Source organism: Cupressus sempervirens, chromosome 1 (assembly GCF_028749045.1).
Source record: "Cupressus sempervirens isolate cs-2001-9-10 chromosome 1, ASM2874904v1, whole genome shotgun sequence".
NCBI classification, from domain to species: domain Eukaryota; kingdom Viridiplantae; phylum Streptophyta; class Pinopsida; order Cupressales; family Cupressaceae; genus Cupressus; species Cupressus sempervirens.
In genome coordinates, this window is record NC_143118.1 from 639,352,025 (window position 1) to 639,360,269 (window position 8,245).

The following is an 8,245-nucleotide window of genomic DNA, read 5'->3' on the forward strand; positions in this document are numbered from 1 at the left end:
ATAAGTGTAGGAAATCTTCTGATGGTGGATAGGAAGATGGCAGGGGAATCCAAGTGAAATAGGATGCCTTTGAAGTCTGGTGATGTGTTTCCATGTCCTTAGTTGATAAAGATACCACGAACCAATTAGGATCAAGCCCAATAGAAGAAGGTGACAAATAAGGAACCAATGGTAACTAATCCATGTAAGAATGTGGATCAAACTCAAAAGAACAAAATGTCTCCTTAGAAGGAAAATGAATCTCTTTTGAAGTGAGAGGTACTTCCTACAAATTTTGTAAGAAAGTATCAACAATCATATCAAACTTAAAGGAATCATTGAGTGGAGAATGAAGAAGAGGGATAGTACATGTTCCCTGGCAACAAGTGTAGAAGGATCATCCTCAAAAAAGAGAAGATGAATATCAACAATATAATATCCCAAATCCTCAATGTAGGACTCCACAAATAAACCTACAATATCTGTCAAGAAGTACTCTAAAGGAACTATGATAGGAAGACAATGAATATCTCATGGCATAGAATCACAAGAAATATATTGTTGTACTAGATCACAAACAATAATGGCTGAAATAATAGAAGAATGATCAACATAAATAGTAGGAGTGATCTTAACTTGAGAAGCAAAAACTGCATTTGGAGATTATGGATAGTTTGGTAGTGGAGGAACACTTGGATCTCCATATAGTTCCTAAAGAATAATCCAAATAGCATGAGGAAAATTGTGCTCCTTGCCAATATATTATGTCTCCTCCTTATCATCAAGGGAATCCATAACCTCCATATCCATTCTGCAAAAGATAACATTGAAAACTTTGCAAGGAGAATAACCATTTGTGTTCCCATACAAGTAGGACAATGAATGTTTCCCACTTAGATGAGAAATTACTAGTTTACTCCATAGCTTATAGTCCCCTTTTGTAAATGTAATTAAATCATCTATGATCGCTCAAGGATCTATTAAACTACAACTACCAAATTAGGCCAATTTTGACCAAATATTTAAAGTGCAATGTCTACCCATAATATCTCAAAATTTTATACCAAATATGAGAAGTAGAAAAAAATTTAGAATTGCACATAGAATTTCATCAAGAACTATAAGAAGAAGAAAAATTAGGTGGGCCCCATAGGACGGTGGTCATTGCTAGAGGTGGATCCCGCTTAATGTGGGCTAGGTGATGGTGGTTTCTACTTGATGTGGGCCCTATTTGATATGGGCCCCACTTGAGGCGGGCCCTGCTGATATATGTGCCCTGAAGGTAGGTGGACCCCACTTGTTGAGAAATGCTCGGTTTGTACATTGTCTTCTAGATCTATACACCTCAAATTGCTACAATCACCAAATCAAGACACAAAGAAACATATGTGCAAAAGAGACTAATGGATCTTTATAAATCCTTTCTGATTCTCTAGATCGTATAGAAACACAAGAGAAGAGCATACGAGATTTTCCAAGGTCTCTAAAAATGATTGATTATTTTAATAATTGCTCTGATACCATGTTGGAATTTGGACATAGATGTCTATTACCATGTTAGAATGAGTTAATACAAACATAAATCCAAGAACATATTCAAAGAGATAGATTAAGAAATGGAACTAAAATAAGGAGAATAAAAAAGTAGACAAACTTGATGTAATTATGCATCAAGGGATATATGTTATCCTTACAATTAGAATGTACCTCCAATATGGAAAATACAACATTGTAGTACATTGAATACATGTGAGCTAGCCTATTTATATAGGCAAGAGTCAAAGTTAGGCACCTACCAAAGTTGGGAACCTACTAAAGTTAGGCACCTACCAAAGGTAGGCAACACGTGTAATTCCCATTAGGAATTAAATATATGTAATTCCCATAAGGAATTAAATATGTGATTTATGTGTGACTCACTATTAGCCTAATACAATAAATAAGGCTTCTAAGTAAACTTAAGATAAGAGTTAAATGGTAAAAGTGAAATGGGAAATAACCATTTACTCTAACACTTTCTAAACTATTAGAATTTGTACAAAATGGATTAGATTAGGTGGGTCAAACCCTGTGCACACAAAAAATAGTTCCATATTTTTTTGAAAACATAGAACAACTATTTTCATGTGTAGGACAAAAGACGTAGTTATATTTAATATTTTACATATCCCTTCAGTACGATGATAGTTAAGAGTTACATCTAAAAGTTGTGCATTTTTTTTGTAATTTTATGATGGCTATTTTTTTAAAATGAATTATTGAACATACTACATCCTAAAATTTTGGGTACCTCTTCATATGTTGAGGATAAATTCCATCAAAATAATTGAAAATTAAAACATTTTTTTAAAAATGTGTACATAATCAAGTGTAGAACAATAATATGTAATTTATTTTGAATTTGGTTAAGTATATCAAAAGTTATTAAAAAAATGGTAGACATATGTCGGTGAGGAATGCCAAGGCATTAGTAAAAGTAATTAAAGTTTACAATGTTAATGTTGTCCAAAAATAGAAAAAAATAAATGGTTAGAAAGCTAACAAGACATGTAAGATTATGGTGGTGATTTTGGAGATACCCACTTCACCATTAGGATACTTGATGAAGACAAAGACGAGAATTCATCTTAGAAGATGGAAAAAATCTAAAGGAAAAAAATGGAGGGAAAATAGTCTCCTAAGCATTTGGGTCATTTCCCTAGGCTCTCACCAAGCCATAACTCAGTTGGGTTTTTTAGATTCAAATAACTCAATAAAGTTATGAAAATAAAAATTCCATCAAAATCTAATTGGGTTATGTATTACTGCTACACAAGGGTAGAGAGAGAGAGAGAGAGAGAGAGAGAGAGAGAGAGAGAGGATAAGATATTATACTACACAAGTGTCTATCATATCCCCTAATCCTTCTCTCCATCCCATCCTCTCTCTGTCACATTCTTTCTCTTTATCCTATCTCCTAATCACTCTCTATGTAACATGGTTATATATTATACTACAAAAGTGTCTATCATATCCCCTAATCCTTCTCTCCATCTTATCCTCTCTCTCTCTCTCACACATTCTTCATCTTTATCCTATTTCCTAATCACTCTCTATGTACCATCCTCTCTCTCTCTCTCTCTCTCTCTCTCTCTCTCTCTCTCTCTCTCTCTCTCTCTCTCTCTCTCTCTCTCTCTCTCTCTCCTTCTCTCCTATCCTAAACCTATCTCTCTCTTTTATTCTCTTCATCACTCACTCCCTTCTTCAATCTACCTTTGTGTAGTAGTAATACATAACCTGATTGGTTAATACAAAACCCAATTGGGTTGTTAGTCTATATGGATAATGTAGTCAGAACTCCATAACTTGATTAGGTTATTAAAAACTATAAATAAAACCACATGTCAATAATTATTATGTTGTTTCAGTCTAGTCCACCATATTCTACTAATGTTTCACATGTATTTTTATACCAGGTAAGCAAGTATAAGGTTTGTTGTGCTTGGAAATGCTAAATTTGATATTTTCATGTGCCAACATCTTATTTTTTGTTAGTATCTTATCATTGAACATAAAATAATCATGAAAATATGCTTATTTTTGTATTTTATTGTGTATTTTATTCATGTTATTGTTTTTAGGGTAAGTTGCATCTACAATCATGGGAAAGAACAAGAGATGAATGATTGATGAATGAGAGGAAAGAAAGGTGAAAACAAGGGAGTGTATGAGAAGATTACATGAAGGTTCATCATCAAATTCCTCCAATGTAAGTGATGAAAATCTACCTATTGATATTGATGTTACAAACACACCTAATTTGACAAATGAAAAATGTATAACATAGCCCAATTGAAATGATTATGACAAATACACTTACCTCAACTAATGCTCCTAATGTGACATCTCAAGTTGAAATGATGAATACACATAATGCAAGTAATGAAAAGATAAACAATGCACATACATCAACATCTCCTAGAATAATTCATAGAAAATCAAAGTTTCTAGTTGACATTAATGAAAATATTTTGTAGCTAATGCATGATAAAATGTCAAAAAGAGATTGTAGGAGAATTTTTCAAAATATTTGGAATAACTATTTTGAAAGTTTAAATCAAAGTGGAAGATGCCAATTTGTTGTTGAAATGGTTAAAAATCTTAAATTTAGAGAGACAATGAGAATTTTCAGGTTAAGAAAATCTATAAATAGTAGTTAAACAAGCATTGTTAGAAATCTTTTTTATGCATACCAATGCATTGGTTCAAAAACATGTACTAAAGATGCTAATACAAGTTGGTGGGTCCTCACATCAACCATAATGGGAAAATAAATGGAAAAATCTCGTATGGTAAGGGAAAAAAGTAAATAATTAAGGATAAGTAGAACAACATTAGTCAAAGTCTTAGTAAGGCGAGAGAAAATTGAGAATTCTAATGAGACTTCTTTTTGGTCATTTCAAGGTAGTTTCCCACCTAAGGATAAAGTTATAGTTGATGCACTAAGAACATTAATAGAAAACTTTTGGCATGACAACACAAGGGCTTCACCAAACCAAAAAGATGTTGTCCAAAGACAAATTGTTAAAACAAACCATGAGCCACATGCAAAATATTTTTTGGATATGACTCAAACTTAATTTTATGAAATGTTTCTTCAAAGATTTCCTCAAATTAAAATCAACCAAAGGTTTTTTGAGATGACAAAACCATTCTATGTTAAGATAAATCATACACACACTACATGTTGTTGTACAGTTCATGTTGAGTTTTCTATGCATTGTGATGTTTATCATTATATATGTTTTACTTTGCATATTAACAAAATATTTCAGGAATGTAGTCTAGAATTACCTCCTAAGTCACCGAGAGAATTTATTGCAAGTGCACCATGTAAATGAGATGATGGGTGCATTTATTATAAGACCTTGTCTTTCAAAATTTTATTCCCTCAATGTGGTGGTTTGCAAAAGTTGCATAGATGCCTACATCTAGATAACACACATGATATTTGTAAGACACTAGTTTCTCTTGGAATGTACAAGTTAGTTATATATGGTGGGTAAGTCCACCAAGTTGTGGTGCCTAAAGGGAGGTATAAGCGGCCACTTTTTTTTATGAAATCAACAATTTCTAAACTTCGTCAAGAATTTGAAGATAGTTACATTACAAATTTTAAGATATGACAAAAACAAAAGTAGTAGTCCTTTGAATCTAGTTTCTAAACTACTATTATTTTTTTTCAAAATGGTTTATTTTTAGGTCCTCAAAAAGGGGGCCATAGAAAATGGTACTATATTTTTAGAAAAAAATATAACCTAGTGCAAACTGTGCCCCCCCACCCCCCCCCCCCCCCCCCCCCCCCCAAATTTTTAACTTTTTTTTTTAGAAGTTCTTTAATCGCTCTAGTCAAAAGTTATCTAACACCATGTAATTTATCCCAAATTTTTTGGGTAATTTTATAATGTGTATTATTAGAAGTATAATCTTTCCTTGGTTGTATTTATTTATTAAATAGGATAAACCAAGGCATCCCTTATGTTATTTGTCGTCTAGTCCACATGTGAGGACATGTCACTTGCTTTTCCTATTGTCCATGTATGAGGACAACTCTTTTTTGTAATTCCTTTTATAAAGAAAACAATTATTCCTACTTAAGATGATTATGACACCTGTTATGCACACACTTATGAATGTGGCAATCATTCACATGAGAGTTACTAAATAAATCCTCTTCTCATCTCTTTATAAGAGATGCTTCTCTCTCTCATTTTCATAACACAATCAGTATGCAGTTAATGTAATGAGCCTTTGGCTCCACATTATGTCACTCTCTCTCTCTCTCTCTCTCTCTCTCTCTCTCTCTCTCTCTCTCTCTCTCTCTCTCTCTCTCTCACATAACTCATTAGGCATTTTCCTCATTTATATAATTGACAAGGGTTTTTTTGTGCTTTCCCCTTTCAAAATCTGTGTCTCCTCTATTGTGTTGATCTTGGAAAGCTCATGTAAAGTATGGTAACTATTTTCATTACAAAATCTCTTGGATTAAATTTATTGTTCTTCAATTTAGTTCATTTCAATTTCATTATTTCTAGCATGGTATCAGAGTTTGCTAATCCTTGTTTGAGTTTGTTTTTTGAAGGTTGTCATATTTTGGAGACATTGTTGTTAAAAGAAGAAGAAAATCTTTAGTTTCATGTCTAATCTTTGTGAACTACATATTTTTTATATCTTGTATTTTTATTATTCTAACCTTCTTTGGAAGACTTTCCACCAAAAGGTCTTCTTATTGCAAAAAAATTGATATTTTTCTCTTGTTTTGGAAGGTTTGCCGCCAAAACAAAAGAAACTTAGCTCTCTTCTTAACATTTTCTCTGTAGGTTAAAAATCTATTTTTTTTCTTTCTTATTTCCATTTTTTCTTTTGCATATTTCAATATAGATATATCACTAATCCATTGCAAATTTCTTTGCAAAAGTACACAATCTCTACTTGCTTTTAACAAAGATTTTATTGCAAGAATTAAGTACAAATAGATTTAAAGAATTTTAATTCTTTTTTCAAAGAAAAAAAAAACTTTTATCTGCTCTATTACTCTAAAATCACAAAATCTACCTCTGTTTGAGCACTGCCTCTATTTTAAATTTCATTCCTTCAATTTGTTTTCACTTTATAAATCTTCTTTAATAAGTTTTTTCTCCACAATCCACTGCAACTTCCTCCATTTTTTTACTCTTTCTTCCCCTCTACTCCTTTAGTTTGTGTCATTCCTTTGAATTATTGACCATTTTGGTCATTTCAACCTTCTTGTACCTTGCATCATTTTATTTTTATTTTTTTTAATTTGTCAAACTTTATCTCATTTTTTAATCAATGAATCTAAGCAATTAGCCACTTGAATGGATTAAATTTGTAGCTTGGCATATTCTGATCCATCAAAACCCAAGTAATTTTTTTTAAATTTAATAATCTATTAAAAAAAATTTGAAAAGCCATTTATAGGAGGAATAATGTACTGTTTATTATTTTTAATATTTTTTCATTGTAATGCTTTTGCTCACCAACTTCTCTACTTTACTTCTGCGCCACTTTGAAACAAAAAAGAATGGGGAACCAAGAAGGCAAAGACAAACATCAATGCTCACAATGTTGGAATGTGTAATTTCATAGAGAATTCTAGAAATTCCTAGATTTTCAAATAGGGTTAGGTCAAATTAATATAGGTTTTAAATGTTCTACAAAAGTATATTTATCTTATGTTAGTTAATTTAGATGTTTTTGGAAATGATCTAAGACCTCTATAAATAGAGGCATCATGTAATGTTATTTATATGGACAAAATGTAATTGATATGGACAAAATGGTTAATGAAATATATTAGTGCTGTAGCACATTGGGTATTTTTCAGTTTTAGTTTATTTTGTCCATTCACCTTCCACAAAGTGTATCAGAGTTGTCCTCGGTTTCTACAAATGGTATCAAAGCTAGAAGGACAAAATATTTGATTAAATATTTCTCAATTTTAATTTATTTTGTCCATCCACCTTTCATAAGGTGTATTAGAGTTGTCCTGGGTTTCTATAACTAGTATTAGAGCTAGGCAAGAAAATCATGTCACCATTTGTGATGGATGAATTAGAGTCAAGTTAATTGGGAGAATCCTATTACCTATTTTGACAAAAACAACTAATCAAGGGATAGTTGAAGAAGGAAGCAATCTTTTTGTCACCATTTGTGATAGTAAAGAGATTTTTTTATTCTGCAGCAAGGTTATTTGGAGAACCCTATCACCATTTGTGACAAATGAGGCAAGATTACTAGTAGATCCTATGAAAAGAGGAAATCATTGGCAGCCAATTGCTAAGAAAATATTTGTCAAAATTAAAGGCTAGAGTCTTGGAAGATACTATTAGTGAAGAAATTAATAGATATGAAGATTATTAGAAAATGGCATTTTGGAATCAGGAAAAATAAAGGATTTGGATTCACATCCAATAACATTTGAGGTTGAAATTAGGGGGGAGCATTGGAATGCGTAATTACCATTCAAATGAAATGTAAAAGCATAATAGAGCATTCTAGAAATTTCTAGATTAGCAAATAGGGTTAAGTCAAATTAATATTTAGGTTTGCAAAGTTCTAGAAGTCATTTACATTTAGATAGTTCTAGAAAAGTCTATTTGTCCTATGTCAACTAATTTAAATGTTTCTGAAAATGATGTAAGACTTCTATAAATAGAGGCTTCATGTAATGTTATTGATATGGACAAAATGTAATTGATATGGA